Source organism: Parasteatoda tepidariorum, chromosome 11 (assembly GCF_982258835.1).
Source record: "Parasteatoda tepidariorum strain Cologne lab strain chromosome 11, Ptep-v5.0, whole genome shotgun sequence".
NCBI classification, from domain to species: Eukaryota; Metazoa; Arthropoda; class Arachnida; order Araneae; family Theridiidae; genus Parasteatoda; species Parasteatoda tepidariorum.
Window position 1 is genome coordinate 26029375 of NC_141765.1, and position 20272 is coordinate 26049646.

Below are 20272 nucleotides of genomic sequence, written 5' to 3' on the forward strand. Positions count from 1 at the left end.
ATGCCAAACTTTGAAAGGCTTACTTCTAATATATTTAAGTTAATGTATAGTTCTATTTTAATCTATAATTGTCATTAATACTTATGCTTCATACTTTATGAGGCTTAAGTAAACAAATCACAGTAAAAAATATATGTTTATTCAGAGGAATAGGAATTGCATTTTGAGTTTCATGTTGTAACAAAAGTATTAGTCTGCACTAATTTAGCATGATAGAAGTAATTCTTTTGAAGTTTAAATATTTAAGCTTCTGAAAATCTGATTAGTAGATTAAAAGTTATTTATGGGTAGTTCAGCTTTTCCCTGAATCAGAACAGATTCCTTTATACTATAAATGGTTCGTTTCATAATGTCCCATTTGAAATTGTTTGCTTTTATTAATATCATGTAGTTACTTTTGTACTTTTATTTAATCCTTATTAATTTTTAGTTTAATTTCTGCATTTTCGAACATTTATTTTAATACCTGAAACAAATTAAAAACATAGAATATTAAAATTAGTTCATACTTTATTTCATGTTACATTAGGAGGAAGAAAAACAAAAAATAATACTCTGTTAACCAATTTATTTTCTTTAAAAATGTAATTTAAGTCAAATGCCTTTGTCGCTTTGAGCTGGCATTCCGGTAGCTGAAAAATTACGCATAGTCATCAGGGAGAAGTTGCAGCCAGTTCATGACCTTACCAGCTAGACCATGGGTAGCTTAGTTATTGAAAATACTCGGCGTCGTCTATTTTAATTCAATAATTGTCAGCAATAACTTCCTGTTAATGTAACATCAGCTTTGTAGGGAGAAAAAGAAGTGTTTTGAAGGCCCATTAAAGCTTTTTTTCTACATGAGGTATTTGGAATAAATAAATAAACCTCCTATAGAAAAGGAGTCTCTTTTCTTTAGTCTTCAAAAGAAGCGATCGAAAGAGTAATTGCTGCGTGTGTGCAAAAAAGCAACTTTTCTTTTTTATCAAATCATTTGATGACAACTTTCGAGTAAATTTTTGTGCAATCACTTGAACAGTCTATTCTCACGTTTCTATGATGGAACGTTGGCCTAGTTGTCAATCACATTTCGAAGCGTTTCATCCAATTACGAAATCCTCCAAAAAGACTATTAACCATTCATTGGCGTCATTCGGTAGGCGCTATGCTATGATTGGTTATCGCAATTAAAGCTAAAATTGCTTTAAAAATTTCTCAGCAACATATAGTTTTTCATCTTACTTAGAGCAATGACATTTCACTTGCTCATTTAATCGCCAAAAAAGTCGCCCTTTTCAGCAAAGACTTGGATTTTTCTTATCCTATTAAAAGCTAGTTATTGAACACCATGATTCAAATAACAAAAGGAAAAAAAAAGTTTTTAGTCTTCTCCCAAAACAGTCTCTCTGTGAAGAAGCTTAGCTATAAACTTTTATTGAAAGCTAAAGCTACAAAAAGATACAGTAAAAAATAAAAAATATATATATATTCAGCCCTTTTCTTACAACTCTAAGATTGGTGGGATTAAGGCATTTTAAAACATTTAAGAATAGAAAGATTCGCATGTGTTCCATTAGGGGGGATTTTTTAATCGCTTTATCTCAAGTCCTTTATTTTTATCCCTTTGTTAAAAAAGGTGAAGAAAAAATATGCCAGTCAGCCTAAGGATTACTGTTTTAGAGAATGAATAATATATTAAATGAAGAATTATCTAAAAAATGTAATCTTCTCATTTTTCAAAAATCTGATTTTATATAAATTTACCAAGTACGTGATAAAGTGTTACTGTTTGGGATTTGCGTTGCATTTTCCCATTTTTATTCAAATAAGTATTAAGGTATACTCCCATGGGTTTTTTATTTTTAAATTAGTTTTCCAAGTAAACTTATTAAAAAGTAAATATGCAAGCAGTTTTTAGCACAAATACTAAAAAAAAAATAGAAATATTAAACAAAATGGAGAGGAAATTTTAGTGTTATATCAAAGAGCAATCAATCGTAATAGATAAGTTTTGCAATTGGAATTGTATAAATAGCAAATGAAAACCTATTTCAAAACTAATAGGTACTACGCATTGTTTTTTTTTCTTCTTCTAATAGAACTTAGAAAAAAGCAAACATTTCTGCACCGTTGTAGGGAAAAATAAGTTGCTATTAGGGCTATTAAAAACTTTTTTGTACACTTCTTTGTGCAAAATGATATGTTATGTGAGTTTAATAGTATTTTCCCTTTCAAGAAACGAACGACTTTTTGGATTTGATTCTTTCTTAATGCTACCAATTTAGTTTAAGATTTTTTAATGTCTGAAGGAATTTCAACATCTTAACTTTAATTTATTTTTAGATTCAGGATGCTATTGAGGTTTTTGGCAGAATAATCTTACTGCTAGCACAATCCTAGAATTAAACTTATTATCCGCTCTGTTGAAAAACTAATAATACCAAGTTTGTAAATTTAGAAAGTAGCATCTCATTTTGTTCTTCCCGTATAATTTTTGTTTATTGGTTTCTTCATATTTATAAAGTATACTACACTGCTATGCAGCGATAAAAGATTATCGTCAACCCAACATGCCATAAATGTTAATCAGGCTTGTATGAAAAACCAGGTTTTACTCAAAAGTAGCCGTTCAGTTTCAAATTTTATTACTTTCTTAATTGGTAAACCATTTTCTCTCGCGGATTATATTAAAATAACTTTCTTTTATTTTTTCGACTTAAGCTAGCAATATCATAGAATGATTTAATCAAGCGGAAAACACAGTTTTTCGAAATCAAGAAATATGTAAGTTGATTTAAAAAATTTGTTATTTGAAAGTGAAACTCCAAAAATGTAATTTAAAGTATTTAGTGATGATATGAATTAAAAGTAAATAATCTGAACATTTTCGACGCTTGAAACAAAAGAAATGTTAAGCATTGAAAATCTTCTGAAAGAATATTTTGTGCACCTGTAATAACAAAAATAATAATGGATTTTTTTTACTTGAATATAAAATGAATATTTTTACAGCAATGTGCCTCAAAAGAAATGCATAAGAATTTTAAACTATAATCAAAAATTGGTTCCTCATTCTTTATCAATATTATTATTATTTTCATCAGAAAATACATAAATTTGCATTTCCTTTTCAAATTAATCTTTATGATCCTTGTTTTCAGAAATTCACAATAGCTTAAAGTGTTTTTACATTTTTTGAAGCAAACTGTACACACACTGAAAACAATATTATCATAACTGTCAGAATATGGTAAAATTTACCTCGTTTCTGGTTCTATGGAATAATTTCATCGAAGTCCTTTTGTTATAATTTTGATAGAATTATACTAAAATATGGTTTTATTATAATACGTCATAAAATTTAGTAAATGTGGTAAAACTTGGTAATTACATAATGCTATCTAAGAGAATGGCATAAAAATCATTTATTCAGTTAAATTTACTTGTAGTTTTGTATATTTTTTCTAAATTTGCGGTAATAAGAACTATGATTTTGATTTTTCAATAAGCCGTTACTATATTAATGAAAAAATTGCCAAAATGAATGACTTAAACACCATGAATTTTTATTTTTATTTCCATAATTATGTTTTTTTTTAAATCAGAAATGTCATTACCATACAGTGCTGTAATTTTATCAGAACCCTTTTCTCCTGGCATATATATTATTTCATAAACATAAATGCTATTTAAGCAGTTTATGGTTCATAAACTTCTCATTATTTATTTTTTATTACTGCCTTAATGTATTTTAAAATAATTAATAATAAAATAATTAATAATAAAATAATCAATATTAAAAGTAATTAATTATAAAAATAATTGGTAATAATAAATAATACATTACATTATGTATTTATCTACATTACATTATGTATTTATCTACATTAATGTGTTTTAAAATAATTGAAAATATTTACATATATAAGGCTATCTCCAAAAGACTCCTGCTAATATAAAGTAAGATGACATGATTTAAGATTATGGTTAAACTTAACCTAAATCAGTGGTAAATAAAGTCCTGAACAAGAAGCTTTAATAGACTGAAAATACAAGTAAAACTTCGAGCTAACTTAACCCTTTTTTTAAAGAGAAAAACTTTACTTTAGAAAGGTAATAATTTAATCTTTAAAGTTAAATTTCTTAGTTAGGTATAGAGAACTCAAGGAATCGAAAGTAAATAAAATTTTGAAATTACTTTTAAATTCCTCTTTTTTTTCTTATTTATACTTAATTTGTATTCACGTATCGTCCTTAATACTTCGAAAGAATTTTCGAAGTGTTCCTCCCAAAACAAAATTTTCTGGTTGAATTAATCTGAGAAAGACTATTTTGTCGATAAACACTTCCACATTTTCTACTTCCCTTTTCGCGTTAGATATGAATAAAATAAGAAACCTAAGCTTCGACTTCAAGATTATTACTGAAAATACTCTTTTTAGGGTATCTACGTGTTTCGAATGTTACTGTGAGATGATTTTTCTTGGATGAATGTCCAGAAACTTAGAATTGCTCGTCAAAGTTCGTAACATGAACAAAAACATTCAGCCACCAGAATTGGCGAAAAATTTTTTATCACACCGAATTTCTCAATATCTTTCTTTCTTCGGTTTTTGGCTCAAATAATTCCCTTTTTATATTTTTGGCTGCTTATATCTCCTTGAAATTGGTACTAGCATTTCTTATCTCATATCTGAAGGAAAAATTTCATGGTTTGTCACTTTCAGCGTCTAAAAATAAAGTAGTAAGATGTATTTCTACGCCTACAGAGAAAAAAGAATTGGTAGATTACGTGAAATAAAAGGTTTCTATGCGATTAGTGATGGCAATATCCAATGCTTGTTTAACACAAGTCTATGTTTTAAAATGGAAGTTTTAAGGCTAGAATTTTATTGAAGCGTTTAGATTTTGTTTTTGTATCCTCGAGTAACAATAATATCAAAGTTTTTGACGTGGAAAAAAGTTTCCAATCCTTAAAGTATGATAAAGTATAGTTATTTTAAGGAAATCAATAAATGAAACAGTGCCAAGTTTTAAAAATTTCGTTTTAAATTATCCTTGTTCTTTGAAATTCAGGATAATTTTTACTTGTTTAATGAAAAAATATATATTTGCTTACTGCTTTGTAAAGAATAAAAATGTGCACTGTTATTTTTATAATTTAAATATAATATTTCGTCAAGCCACCTGACTGATACCGTTCTTCTAACTATACTTCCAGGACTCTATTAAAATAAATAATTTGTGCTCTTTTTTCAATAAAACGAAAATAATCCCCACTAAAAAGAATCTTAAGAATTTCTTAAAAAAAATTCTTAAGAATATCTTAAGTTATTTGGCCCATTCATTCTTAAGAATTTCTTAAGAATATTTTCTGAAGAAAATCTTAAGAAAATAATCTGAAGAAAATCTTCAAAATATAATCTTAAGATTTTCTTAAGATTTAGGTTTACGTGGGCCAAATAACTTAAGATATTCTTAAGAATATTTTCTGAAGAAAATCTTAAGAAAATAATCTGAAGAAAATCCTCAAAATATAATCTTAAGATTTAGGTTTACGTGGGCCAAATAACTTAAGATATTCTTAAGAATAGAATCTGAAGGAAATCTTCAGAATAGAATCTGAAGAAAATCTTCAAAATAGAATCTGAAGAAAATTTTCAAAGTATAATCTGAAGATATCTTTAAAATATAGGTTTATGTGAACTAAATAACTTAAGATATTTAACATACGTTTTATTTTAGATTTTCTAGAGAATAAATCATAATCATATTTTAAATATTAAATTGTTTTAAAAAAAATGTTTTTTTCAAAATATGAGCAAAATTGCTTAAGAAATTCTAAAAAGATTTTACAGACATTTTTCTGAGTTTTAACTTATAAGTCTGATAAATTCAAAAATAATGGTCAAATTTATTATATTCTTTAAGAGCTATTTTTATTTAATGAGCCTTCATTTAATCAATATCTATTGCCCAAAATAATTTTTAAATCAACAAATAGGTCTAATAATATTCCAGATAAACATGCATTAACAATGAATAAAATACTTTAACTGATTTATTTAAATAAGTCTTAGTACAAAGGCATGTTATTCAAATTAACTCATGTACTCTTCATTGTAATTTAGTATCTATTATTTAAAAAATAAAAAAGAATTTACTTACCTTCTTCGGTACTAATAAAAATATTGTTCTATATTACATTTTGTAAAAGCAAGATTTATTTGAATCAGTCTGTGGATGATCAATAAAGTGGATGATCAGTTTGTAGAAAATTTAAATTTACTATCCAGCAGGTAAAATATACTTCTAATAATAAATATTAAAACTAAGAAAATTGTTTATCAAAATACAAATTGCAGAATAAGCATGTATATTGTATGTATTTAAAACAGAAACTCAAAAACCACAAATTTTAAGCTTCTATTGTCTGAACCCAATTTTAAGACTATTGTTTATTAAATGACCAAATCTTTCTTTCCCTTTTCACATAAAATATTTTCAAAACAATTACTTATCTTCTTTGATCAGTATAATCTTACCTGCTAATGAATTTAATATTAGATATCTAATTATAATAAGAGGAATTATTTGCATTTTAAGTCATCATGCTAAGAAAGCTAGTTAAATAAACAATTTCTCTGATTAAAAAAGAAATAAATACAAAAGCCATCTAAAAATAAAATAAATAATCATGTATTACTTACTGTAAGCAATAAATACATCAATCAATGAAGAAAATTGAAGGTTACTAATGCATTTTTGATAAACTGACTTATTACGACCCTTCAACTTGCAAAGTTCGAAAAAGGAAGAAAATTTAATTTTTTTCTTTTTCTCTTTAAATCTTATGTTACTTTGGTGTGCCCCACAGGGGTGTTATTTATGCCACCTAGTGTCTGAACGAAAGCATAGTTATATCGATAAGAACTGTTTATTTGACGGCTTAGCATGCTTATTGTCATACATAACCAACTTATTGTAATATAAAATCACTCCGAAACTTATTGTCATTTCAATGGGGGGATCCATTGCGTTTGGTATAGAATTCTGGCAACAAAAAGTTTCAATATCAAAGAAAGAAAAAAAAATGTCAGAATAATCTTAAAGTATTTAAATTATTATACACACAAATGATATACTGATTTATACGATTTTTTTTATCGATACCTAACATGTGCTAAGCATTTGTTGTCTAACCATATACGATCAAACTGTAACTTTGGCAAAAAATTGTTATTTGGGGGAAAGTATTGGGTAAAGCTGTTTTTAAATGAAAAGCAAGATGCAGATTATTTTGGCAGAAAATATATTTTTTCATGGCAATAACATATGCACTAACTTAATAACACAGAATACAGTGTCGATTCAGGTTTATCTTTATATTACTGCACTAATCTAATACATTGCCAAAAATAAACCTCAACCTATGTCTATTTCCTCGCGAACACGATAAAACATCTATATTTTACAATCTCTCTCCCATTTATTGCACATTTACTCCTCCCCAACAGCAAAATGACTCGAAATTTGTATTTTCATAAAATAATTCATAATAAATTTGTATTATGCTTAAAAGTTTCCTATGGAAAAAATTAATCATAAAAAATTTCTAAAATTTTCTTTTGGCTATGAATTTTAAAATCTGGCAAATAATTTGAAATCCTTAGCATTGGCTATATATATATAGTAATATCACAATTAAAGGTCAGTAAAGAAAAAGTGCAGGTAAACAAAGAAAACACAACACTGGAAGCAAAATTATAATGGTAATCATACTTAATACAACATCGAGTAATTAACCAGTAAGAATAGCCTAAACCAAATTTACAAAAATTATAGTTTAAAATAAAACCAAATTAAATAAAGTTAGCACTATAGTGAGAAAATTAAATAAAACATCGTAGTAAAAGGTATATATGCAGGAAAATTTGCTATACAGAGTGAAACGACTTTAAGTCCATTTTTTTTTTGACGAGATGGTTTAATGAAGGCACTTGTTAAAAAAAGTCCACGCTTCACACAGAACTTTTATTAAAACACTATCCTAATTTTGAATAAAACCAAATGACACTTTTTTCTTCTCTTCTTTTTTTTAGTTTTCACACACAATCACAATATTTCGGAGCAATAGCAACGGACATCTAAAGTTGGTATTTGGAAGAAGAAATGCTTTAGTTAAAAAACTTTCCGGGGGAGGTACATGGGCAAAGCATTTGCATAAGAGGCCTGACCAAATCCTTCCTGCAGCATCCACATTCTTTATATAGTCTTTCGCTCAAACAATGGTGGAGAAGATTTCTCTATAGGGGAGAGTAAAAGCGAGTCTAGGAAGTAAACAGCAAAATCCTAAATGATCTGCTTTGTTTCCAGGAGTGTCACAATGGCACAGGGAATAGAGGATTTGCCTTTCAATTGATGAAGTTAGTTCAAATGCATTTCCATTCCATTCACACTGACCACAGTGCTGAAGTAACATAGCCTCAGTGATCATGAGTTTGAGTCCCCGAGACACCAGACTAACTGCAGCTGGTTTGAGTGGTTTTCCTCTCCTGGTAAATCAAATGCGAGTCTACTGATACATTCAGCTCGGCTAGAAAATTTAAAACAGAACTTATCAATGCAAGAGTATTTTATTTGAATAAGTTGTTAAAAGTTTTCATTCCAATGTACACAAATACATTCATGAAGATTTTATTACATTAAAAATAGGTTTAGCAAAGTAAATATTAAATTTAATATTATTGATAATTTAATATTAATGAGCTAATTTAACACGTTGAATGCCATAGCAATCATCGATCAATGACTGGCGCAGAGTTTGTATCGCCACAGGGGTCACTGATGAATGGCGAAGTCTAGATAATTAGAAACAGATAATTCGAACAAAATTTTAATGCTCTTATTTTTTTTATATTATTATCATTAAAATGGTTTGAAGAAATTAATGCAATACATACTGAAAAAATTATTTTGGCTAGTAAAATTAGCCATCTAAAATTAGTGTGGCATTCAACGTGTTAAAGAAACAAAAAAAAAGTGTAAATCCAGTTAAGCTTAAATACATAAGAAAGTGTAAGGATTGTTTTTAACACACAACAAAGTTCTAGTAAACAAAGAAAATTCAAATGTAAATAGAAAAGTAATTATTTATAAAAATAACTACTTATAAAAATAATTATTATTTATAAAAATATTTAGTAATTGAAAAAATATGTTTACGTTTATTTGAACACAGCCAAGACAAAGTAACAAAAAAAAAAAACTATAAATCATTTAGTTATACTAATAATATAAATTTAGATTACACAAACATTAAATTGCCTTTCAAAGAGAAAAAAAAAAGTCACTGTATAAAGTTTATACACACATCTTTACCATACAATCAATATATTTTCTTTCAAAATATTGTTATCAAAATTGCTTTGCTTCATATTTATTGGCTACAGTTCAGGAAAAGCATTAGTTATAGATTAATAAAAGTTTTTTGATAATGTTATGCTACGTAACACAGGTAAGGTAGCAATAACAATAAAATAAATAGAGGATTCTCAAAAATTATTATCACTGACGCTGAATACAAAAATTTCAGAAAAAATTTCAACACTACAAAAGAAATATAGCCCGTTTTAAAAACATTCTTCTTAATATTGTAATGATTAAAACATGAATGATACAACTACAACAGAAATTTAAGTACATCATAAGTAGGCTTAGCTTCCTCACTTAAAGCATTTTTAATACGATTAGTAGCAGTAATAATTCCTTAATAAATGGAAATATATTAATAAGAAAGACGCTATCGTCAATTATAAATGAATAGAAAAATAAGATAAAAGCATAAGTTTTAAACTTACCAAATTCAAGCATTTCATCAAAGCATTTAAGCGAATTCTTCACACACGCTGCATTATCATGTTATCGAAAGTAAACAACCTCCTCAGTCGGTGGCGGGGGGATGAGGGGAGAGAGAACGGAAGCGTGGCTGAGTCAGCGAACAAAAAAGTATTATTCAGATGGCTTTTTCTTCGATTAAAGACTTGTAGATTTTCAGTAAATGAATTAAACTGTACGCTTAAAACATTTGTGAATGAAAACGTTTCATACAGCTTTAATGAGTAAAGATATAGCACATGTAATTTAAAACGAAATTAATGAACACAAATTTTAAAAATTCGCAAAATTAAACTTGTTTTGTTAATGTGAATGCTAACACAACTTAGGCATCAATTAATGAAAAAATAAAACTAATAATGTAATTATGCGATCTTTTTCTTAATCAGGTATATCAAATTAATATAAACTTAAAATTCGAATCTGGGAGAGTGAAATGGTTATATACATTCAACTCGGCAAAATTTCCAATTATTCAAATTTTAATAACGTGAGAGTTTTTGATTAATAAAAATTGTTCTGATTGGTGTATTGAATTCCCTAGATAGAAGTTGATGTTTCATAAAAGCAGTAAAATAAAACATTTTCTTTTCTATCTCAAATTAATATTTTGTATGTTTCATGAAAAAACGAAAAAAAAAAAAAAAAAGCTGAAAACCTTTTAAATATATACTTTAATTATAGAATTATTGAACTTCTCACAGATTTAAACGGAAACTAAGATCTGATCATTTTCGAAAATATCACAAGACAAATTTTGTGTGTACTGAAAAAATTTTTAAGAAATCTTTGTTCAAACTTAATTCACCTTAAAGATATTCAAAATGTCTTAAAAAATTCTTAAGATATTCTAAAAATCTTAAGATGTTTTAAGGTAACATTAACTCAGGAAACTTTCTCAAGATTTTCTTAAGACAAACTTAATTCACCCTAAAGTTATTCAAAATGTCTATAAAATGTCTGAAAAAATTCTTAAGATATTTTAAAGAAACTTAAGATGCTTTAAGGTAATTTTTAACTCAGGAATCTGTCTTAAGATTTTCTTAAGAATTTTTGAAGACAAACTTAATCCACCTTAAAGATATTCAAAATGTCTGCAAAAATTCTTAAGATATTTTGGAGATAGAGTTAAATCTTAAGAAATTCTTCAGATTTCTGAAGAATTTCTTAAGAAAATGACATTTTCTTAAGAAAATCTTAAGATTATTTTTAGTGGGGATGCTACACATTTTCACGATATAACCATAAGCTACCATTTTCCTTTAAAATTTGTACTTTTACCAATCTTATGTGCAATATTTTAACGTTAAAGTTAATGTACAATTATATTAGTTCAAATAGTATATTATTTTTTGTTGCTTATATCTCCGTATAATTGATACTAGCATTTCTTATCTCATATCCGAAGGAAAAATTTCCTGGTTTGTCATTTTCAGGGTCTAAAAATAAAGTAATAGGATATCTTTCTATGCCAACACAGAAAAAGGAATTGGTGGATTACAAGAAATAAAAGGTTTATATACGATTAGTGATGGCAATATCCTATGCCTGTTTAACACGAGTTTATGTTTTAAAATAGAGTTTTTGAGGCTAGAGTTTTACTGAAACGTTTAGATTTTGTTTTTGTATCCTTTGAGTAACAATGATATCAGAGTTTTTGGCGTGAAGAAAAAGGTCTCTTATTTTGAGAGGATGATAAAGTATAATTATTTTAAGGCAAATGGCAAATGAAACAGTACCAGGTGTGAAAATCTTCATTTTAAATTATCGTTATTCCCAAAAATTGAAGAGTATTTCTGCTTGTTTAACTAAAAATTATATTTGTGCAAAACTTTGTTAAAAATAAAAAGGTACAATGCTGTTTTATAATTAAAATTTAACTATATATTATTTATTTGAGCCTCATAAATGATATCGTTCCTCTAAATATACTTTCAGTGCTTTCTTCAAATACTTAATTTGTGCTCAACTTTTAATTTTTAAAAAATGTAGGAGGGGTCCTTTATATCAATTGCTTTTTCGGACATTTGGTATAAACCAAGCTATCCAAGCTAATTTTATTAATCCAAAACTTTCTGTATATGTAATAATTTTGACATAAGCTAAAGAAACAAGCAAAGAGAAATAAACCATGTTGTACAACACTCTTTTAGAAAAAAAACATCTGTAATATGAAAACATTAATTTTTCCTAAATTTTATTCAAGATATATAATATGGAAATATTGGTCTTTTTATTATTATCGATTGCCTTAATATCTGCAAAAATTTCAATGATTTTAAAGTGACAAAATTTACTATAATAAATATAATCTATCCCTTTTATATAGAATTTGTTCATTTAAAGAACTTCTGAGAAATATTTTATTGTTAAAGTAAATATACAATTATATTAGTCAAAATAATATATTACGTATTTTTGCGATTTACTTACTAGGTCAAGGTTTATGAGTAAATCTGAAAAATATTTACTGTAATACATTAATTGTGCTCATTTAAGTTTTAAATTATATACATTGCGTTGAAATTATTTTCCAGGCTTGAAATGTATGTATATAGAAAGAACTAAAAAACGCTTACATTTGTATAAGCTTGCATGTCATGAACTTAATGAGTTCCTAAAGAATAAGGATCAAACTAAGTGCCGGTGTTTTGCTTTCTTTTCAGTTCAAAAAATTGGAAAAAATGAACCCCTTTGAAAAATTCAACTTTTCTTAAGAAAAATTACTCATTCATAAAGACATTAAACATTTAATTTAATTTATTTATTTAAATTCCTTCTCTTTCTTAATTTTTATCGTACTGTTTTAGAAGACGACGTATTCATATTTATGCAATTATAAAATTGTTTTTGAAACTGGAAGAAAAAAACGAAGTTTTCATTTTCAAAATGTCACAATACAGAAAATATGAAAACTGAGACAAAAAAAACATTGTTGATAATTTCAGATTGCTAACTGTACTTTATTCTCTAACAATTGTTTTAATTATTTTGAAATCAAAGATTAGGTACTTCAATTTCATAAACGTATTTCATGAATCATGAAAGTTAAGTAAAATAAATTAAAACACTTTTATTATTTCATTTCATATAGGTCATATAGAGTGTTTTAAATACGGAAATCGGCCAAAATTTTCAATTTTGTTTGTGCTGATTCTATTTTGTTATCACAAAATTATCTAGAATACACTACGTTGGATTTACTGCTCATTTAATTCATTCACATTCTTGTTAATTCATAATGAATGTGTAATGAGCATTATAAATTTATTTTTTAATTATACTGATGGGATTTAATGTTTCACTTTGACATTTTTAAAGTCTTACTTTTGAGGAGGGAATACAGGAATAATGGATCTTGACTAGATACAAGTTTTGATGCACTCTCAGAAATAAAACTCTAACTTTTGACTATTCAGCAATCCTTGAGCTGTGTTTCGTAAATTTTGAGAAATATTTCGTCGTGAAATCACGTGAACGGAAAAGGAAGCGGGAACTCTCAAATCTATGACGAAAATGTTCCTTCAACTCGAAACTTCATCGTTGTGCATTTTGGGAGATTGTTAACTAGAATGACAAAACTAGGATGGAGATCGACAATAAAGTGCCGAAATAAGCTGGGCGAATTGTACGGTGGTCAGAGATTAAGGAGGAAGATCCCCGGTTCAAATCTCGCTTCGGGTATGGGCGTAGTTTGTCTCTACGTCATTCTTGAGAAATTACTGTGACATTGAGCCAGCTATGTGGTTCCCACGAGAAAGTGATTAAAAGTTCGATACTTAATGTATAACGAGTTTTTTTTTTATTATAAATAAAATGATGAAATATTTCTTTATTATTGATGAAATTCGTTTCCTCGAAGAAAGATAGTCATTTCGTCACTTTGATGTAAGGTCATTTTCGTCACTTCGATGAACAGTTTTGTCAAAAACGGCGAAAGTTTCGTAAAATTTAAGTATCTGTTATTTTTCAGTGTGTAACTTCATGGTTACGTACTTTAGCTAAGTTCTCGTTAACTAGTTTGTCACAGCCCTCTACTGCTTGATTGAGGAAGAAAAACGTTTTGATATTACCTATAGGACTTGAGACAGAATTGATAAGCGAAGACGGTTAAATAGCATGTTATTACAGTATGAGTTGTTTCGAAATGATTTTTGCCGTCACGTACTTAAAGGTTTTCCCTCAGAAGCAAACTGTCTTATTTTAAAATTGTTCAAAATCTAAGCACCCGAATTTTTTTCTTCATCATCCACATTCATATAGCCAATACTAGATCTCCATCTCAAATAGTCAGTTAAATACCCCCGACGTTTCAATTAAATGCGTTTCAAATTTGTAGTTATTCGAAGTTTTCAGGCTATACTCATTGGTGGGCAGATCATGGGTTAGAATCCCTTTGTTGTCAAGCTAATCAACTTTCGTGGTATTCCTCTCCATGTAACGAAAATGCGGATTAGTTCCATCAAAAAGATTGATCCAGGAGTTTCCTTGTCTTTTAAATTGGGTTCAAAATTACAAGGCTACTGGCAGTCATAATCTCAAAATTGGGTCGGCTGTTCAACGATAGTTATAGAATAAATTCCAATAGAGATGGTTCTTGCCAAATATTCAAAACATGCAAATAAACCGAATTAATTTTTAATAACTGAACCAATTATAAGTGTATCCATAATTAATGATAATACGTGTTACGCATAATTTAAATATCTTGACATAGGTGCCAATACAAATAAAAGTATAAAATTTGCAATGCAATGACGCAATACAAGAATATGAGCTTAGATAAAAAAAAAAAAAAAACGTCCACTTTCAAAATCCCAAAACAATTTCAATGTTTAAGATCGACACTTTACGTACTTAAAATGCCATTATAAATTATAATAACTGGGAAAATGCATTTTCTAAAGCTCTTATTTCCTATATGTCTTAAAGATGGGAAGTAAAAGGAGAAAAAATAAAAGTCATGAATACAAATGCAATCTTAACTCCTTTTTCGTCACACGTATATATAAGCAATTTATTAAAGTTTGTGTCACCATAGAAATTTGCAATAAAGCTTTAGGTAGCCCCTGCACCTTAGCAAGATCTCACATCAAAAATCCTTCTTCGCTATTTCGATCTTTTATTCTTTATAGTTTCATTTTTGGGGTCGAAAGCTTCGTTCTATTTCTTCGTCATGTATCTATCCGCTGTCCCTTCCTTCTTCTTTCGTTCTTTTGGTCCCATTAGGTTTTGATGGCAGGCTTTTTCGGTCATAAAATTCGGAATACGGCATGCGGCGGATTACTTGATTCACTGAGAGCGGTGCATAGGGTAAAGGGTGGAGAAAAAGCAGGTCCTCGCAATTTGTCACTTGATATTTTCAGTCCTGTGACAAAATAAGAGTTGGACGTCAAATTCATCTAGTTTCTTTTACTGATATCTAACAGAGAATTTCATCAGTCGTTCATCAGGCTTGTCTTAGATAAGAAGTATATCATTTGCAGAGTTTATCTGTACAAGAAAGTCAACAATAAATTTAAGGTTTAAGCCAATCTTTTCAACTTCATGTTTTTAAATTACTTCTAAGAAGTCAATGTAACTTGCAAGATATGCCGTAAAAACCACCCTTAATACACATTTGGTTAATTATTCTTTTAAAAAATGAAGTGAATAAGTATACACATTAAGAGATGTAAGCTGTTATTTATGGGAGAAAAAAAATAAAAATAAATTATCGAAAGGTGAAGTCGTTAATTAGAAAATTGAATTGCTGGCAGAGGAAACAGAAAGGAGCTGAAAGGTGATTGTTAGAAGAAAAGCAGTTAATCACAATTTGATATTTTAAATCTCGTAACAAAATATTAGTCAGAAGTCGAATTCTTCTAGTCTCTTTTACTGATATCTAACAGAGAATTTTATCAGTCGTTCATCAGACTTGTCTTAAATAAAAAGTATACCATTTGCTGATTTTATCTTTATAAGAAAGTCAGCGATAAGTTTAAGTTTTAAATCAGTTTTTTTAACTTTATGCTTATGAACCACTTCTAAGGGCTCAATGTAACTGCTTGATGTTCCGTAAAAGCCACCCTTTACATATATTTGTTAAATCCTTTAAAAAATGAAGCGATTAGAAACGTAAACAAATAATTAGGTGAGAAATAAAATTATTGAAAGGTGGAGCAGTTAACATGATAAACTGATTGACTACTGCAGAAAACGAAAAGGAACTTAAGGTGATGGCTAGAAACACAGTACCATCAAACAATCAAACTGGTTTGAATGTTTCTTTTCAGCAACTACTGATTCGACAGTTGAGATAAACTAGTGATTCGAGTGATCCTGCTAGCGCTCTTAGATTTTCCTCACTTATATATTTATTTGTGATTTCTAATAAATATATTTTTTCGAATTCATTTTTGATAAGGACTCTAAATATATTAAAAAAGGTTGTCATAGAACACCCTGCAAATTATTTCTTAAAACTTTATTAAAAAACAAAATTTGAACTGTTAATTTTATCTATTTTCACAATTTTTTCAGGGCACTGTACGGTAGCTAAGAAATGAAAGAAAAAAACGTAAATTTGCTTACTTTTTTGAAAACATAAAATAAAATTTTGTGCACTGTTATGTGCAAAGTTTAAAAGTAATCATCACGACAGGATTAGCATACAACAAATAGTTGGTAGCAAGAAAACATTATACAGGTATTTTGAAGCCTTTCTCATAAGGTTGCCTTTGCAGAACTCCCTTATAAGCAATAGCATTTTTTATAATGTTATACGTTAATTAATCTGTAGCTAGACACTAAGCGTTAAATTTCCAAAGAACGAAAGTTAAATTATGATAGATTTCAAATGACTAAAAATTGTTTCAAATGTATAAAACAACATTTGCTTTTACACCCCTTTAATTTTTACAATAATTATAGATTAATTTTCTCTTTTTAAAACATGCAGGAATTCGATAAGCAGGACCATATTCTAATAGTTTTGACCGTAACTTTTTCCTCAGTGTTCAGTAGTTATTTATGATATCATATTTATTTACTTATCTGATTACTGCCGGTGTATAGTGCTAAAAAAATCAAAGGTTAGAAATTCAAAAAAACTTTTGTTTTAATCATCGAACTTTCATGTTTCAAGAGAACTAAAATACAATCTTAATGTTTCAGTGAAACTTACTTTAAGAAGGAAAAACAGACTAAAAACATAATTTCTCTAAATAAACACGCATATTAGGGATTCGTTTTTCTTTCTAATTTTTTTTTAGGATAGATACAATGTGGAAGTCGCTGATTGAATCCCTGATCGCTGATTGCCAAAATCGCTGATTGAAACTTACTAACACTAGAACAATGGGAAATTTGAGCTCCTTCATATTAACTCATTGCGTATATTCACCATATTCATTGCTTATATTCATCATATTAATTGAGTATTCCATCGCAATTCAAATAATTTAACCTCTATTTTCATGAATAAAATCGGTTTACACAGAAAAATAAAACTCGTTTATCCAAAAGCATTTCCAATAAAAAAACGTTTTAAATAATAATAATTATAATCGAAACTAATTGTAAGGCATGAAAATATTTACAGCATTTAAAGCAAAATAATTTTAAGAACCAAAATCAAGAATTTAAATTGATACCCCTAATATTTTCCATTCAATAACTTTAAAAATATTTTAAATTCACGCTTTCACTCCTCGGTAACTATTTGACCAAATTTGTTAAAATGTTGATTTTTTTCAAGTAAATTTTTTAATATGAAGTATTGCATGCTTAATATCTTAAACATTCAATGACATTTAAACTTTAAGTTTATTTCTTACTGCTATTATATTATATTATAGAACAAAAATAAACAGTTACATATTCTTATTTTTGTGAATAGTTAATAAGTAACCTGTAGGTAAATAAGTTTTATAGCTTTATGAAACAATTCTTACATATATATATCCACGTTCATAGTTCAAAAGATGTGAAGAAATACGAAAAAAAAAACAAATTATTCATATATATAGTCTAAAGCAACATAAAATCAATTGAAAAATAATTAAACCTTGCTGACCAAAAATATATTCACACTGAAATCAAAATAGCATGCTTAAGTGTTTTTGTTATTTAATTTTATTCTCTTATGATATTAAAAACAAGCTTCAAAACTATTAATCCTAATTCAATGTTATGGAAGCTATTAAGTAATCACTTAGGGCGTTGCATATTCGTATTATACCTACATCATTGGCTAATATTATCAAACGAATAACCCTTGTTTAATATATCAGGTAATGAACAACAAATTTGCCCGGTATATTCCACGATGATCCTCTCAACTCTTTTCCTGAATTCATCTGAATGCAAAGACAGTATCAAAAGCTATTAATTACCCCACCTCATTATGGCATATCTAGGAGACACTCTAATTAAGGTTATTTAGTCGTTGTCTTTTTTAAATTCCGAGACGAAAAAGTAATAAAAATTTACTACTTACCTAAGAATCGACTAATTACGAAGCTTTGTTGGTGATGGTAATTAAAGAAATGCCACTACTAAAGTATACATTGCCGAACCGAAATAGCCTGTTAAGTCGGGTTCTAAAAATTGCAATAAGCTATTTAATTTCGTAGACATCTTGCAAGCTCTTGCAAGTGTGGATGAAGCAACATAGATTTGTTAGTTATATAACATTTTTCAACTAAAATTCAATTGGGAAATTCAATTACTTTATAATTGCGTTTCATGTCGATTGTTTATATTTATGAAAATAAGACAGATAATTTTTTATTGGGAAATATGAAATGGAATGTTTAAATTAGCACCTAAAAGTCGCAATAAATTTTTTTAAAAATATAAATTAAAACAATATATTTTATAACTGCTTTGAGAAAAAAAATATGGTTAAAACTACCAAAGTATGGTAAATGTAATATTTATCGTGCTTCTGGCTTGATTAGAAAGCAAAAAAAAGCTCGGCAACTTTAACCGAAGCACTTTCGTTATGATTTTAGTAAAATTCACATTAAAATTGAGGTTTTATAATATGTGATAAAATTTGGCAATTTTAGCGTGATACCTTAGCATGGTATAAGATCCATCTATTCGGTTTAATTTTCCTATCAATTTCGAATTTATTACTAAATTTATGATAGTAAGCGCTTTATTTTTGAAAACCAGAATTTCCGTTATACCGTTACCATATGAAAGGAAAGAATTCTAAATGAATGATTTAAATACTGTATATTTTGAGATCAATAACAAGAATTATGGGTTTTATTTAACCAGAAATGTCATTACGATACAGTACAGTCATTTTACCAAAAAAAATATTTCCCGGTGTATTGCGTTAAGACTTTTGATTAGATATTTCAAAAACTTTTTGAAGTGGCAAGTGATTTGCACTGTTGGAAAAGAAATTCTAACAACAAGAAAAATTATCGTAGAGTAATGAAATTTCGGTAATGCATTTGTCTGAGTAACGCATTTAAAGAATTAAAGTCTCAAGATCACAGGTTAATGCAATTAGCTGAAAAACCATCTAAAATGTGAAATACTGGTACATTAATAAACGGTCTAACCACAAGAATTTTGAATGCAATCATTCAAACTGGCATGCATTGTGTCATGCAGATGTCGTATGTAATTTTGTGAAATTGAATTCCATGCCTGTTGCGCTTTGACAGTCAATACAAGGATAGTTAAGGATGACACTGAAGTAGTCATCCAATGATGTTCCATACGTGCTCGGTTGGTAAACGATTTGGTTATATAGCAGGCCAATGCAAAATGTCGACATTTTGTAAAGCATGTCAGGTTAGAACAGAAGTATGAGGGCGAGTGTTATCCTGTTGGAAAATACTCCCTTGAAAGCTGCTCATGAATGGTAACAAAACAGGTTGAATCACCTGGTTGGCATACAAGTTTGCAGTGAAGGTGCGTGTAATAACGAAGACAATGCTCCTGCTGTCATAGGAAATTGCTCCCCAGCCCATAACTTCAGGTGCAGGTCCAGTGTGTCTAGGCCAAAGACAGGTCGGTAGCAGACACTCACCTGGCCTCCTTCTAACCAATATATGGCTATCACTGGCACCAAGGCCGTCCCAACTGTCATAAAAAATCATCTCCACTCTGTCCTCCAGTGAGCTCTAACTCGGCACCACTCACGTCGTAAACGCCAGTGAATGGAATGCAAGATACAGGGCGTGTCGCTCGGAGCTGTACTTAAAGTTGCTGAATTATAACAGTTCGTAGTGTCCCTGCAGGGCAAACTGCAGCTCGAATTTATTATACAGACGCAGTACGGCGAGCCACAGCCATACGCCGTACACGGTGGTCTTCTCCCTGAGTAGAGACGCGTGGCAGTCCAGAGCACTGTCTCCTTCAAACAGTAACTTCTTTGACTGCAGCTGAA

The 20272-nt window shown here is 28.6% G+C and overlaps 1 protein-coding gene and 1 long non-coding RNA gene across 3 annotated transcripts in view; one reads left to right on the plus strand and one right to left on the minus strand.

Moving 5' to 3' along the window:
* The window catches only part of LOC107438659 (protein O-mannosyl-transferase TMTC2), a 392194-nt gene that overhangs the window by 56413 nt on the left and 315509 nt on the right, over positions 1-20272 (plus strand). The gene's annotated exons all lie outside the window — the stretch shown is intronic.
* LOC147801266 (uncharacterized) lies at positions 7993-9969 on the minus strand. Its single transcript, XR_015430352.1, has 2 exons — positions 9840-9969; positions 7993-8575 (listed from the first exon to the last, which is right to left on the minus strand). It is a non-coding gene; the product is annotated as an uncharacterized LOC147801266 (long non-coding RNA).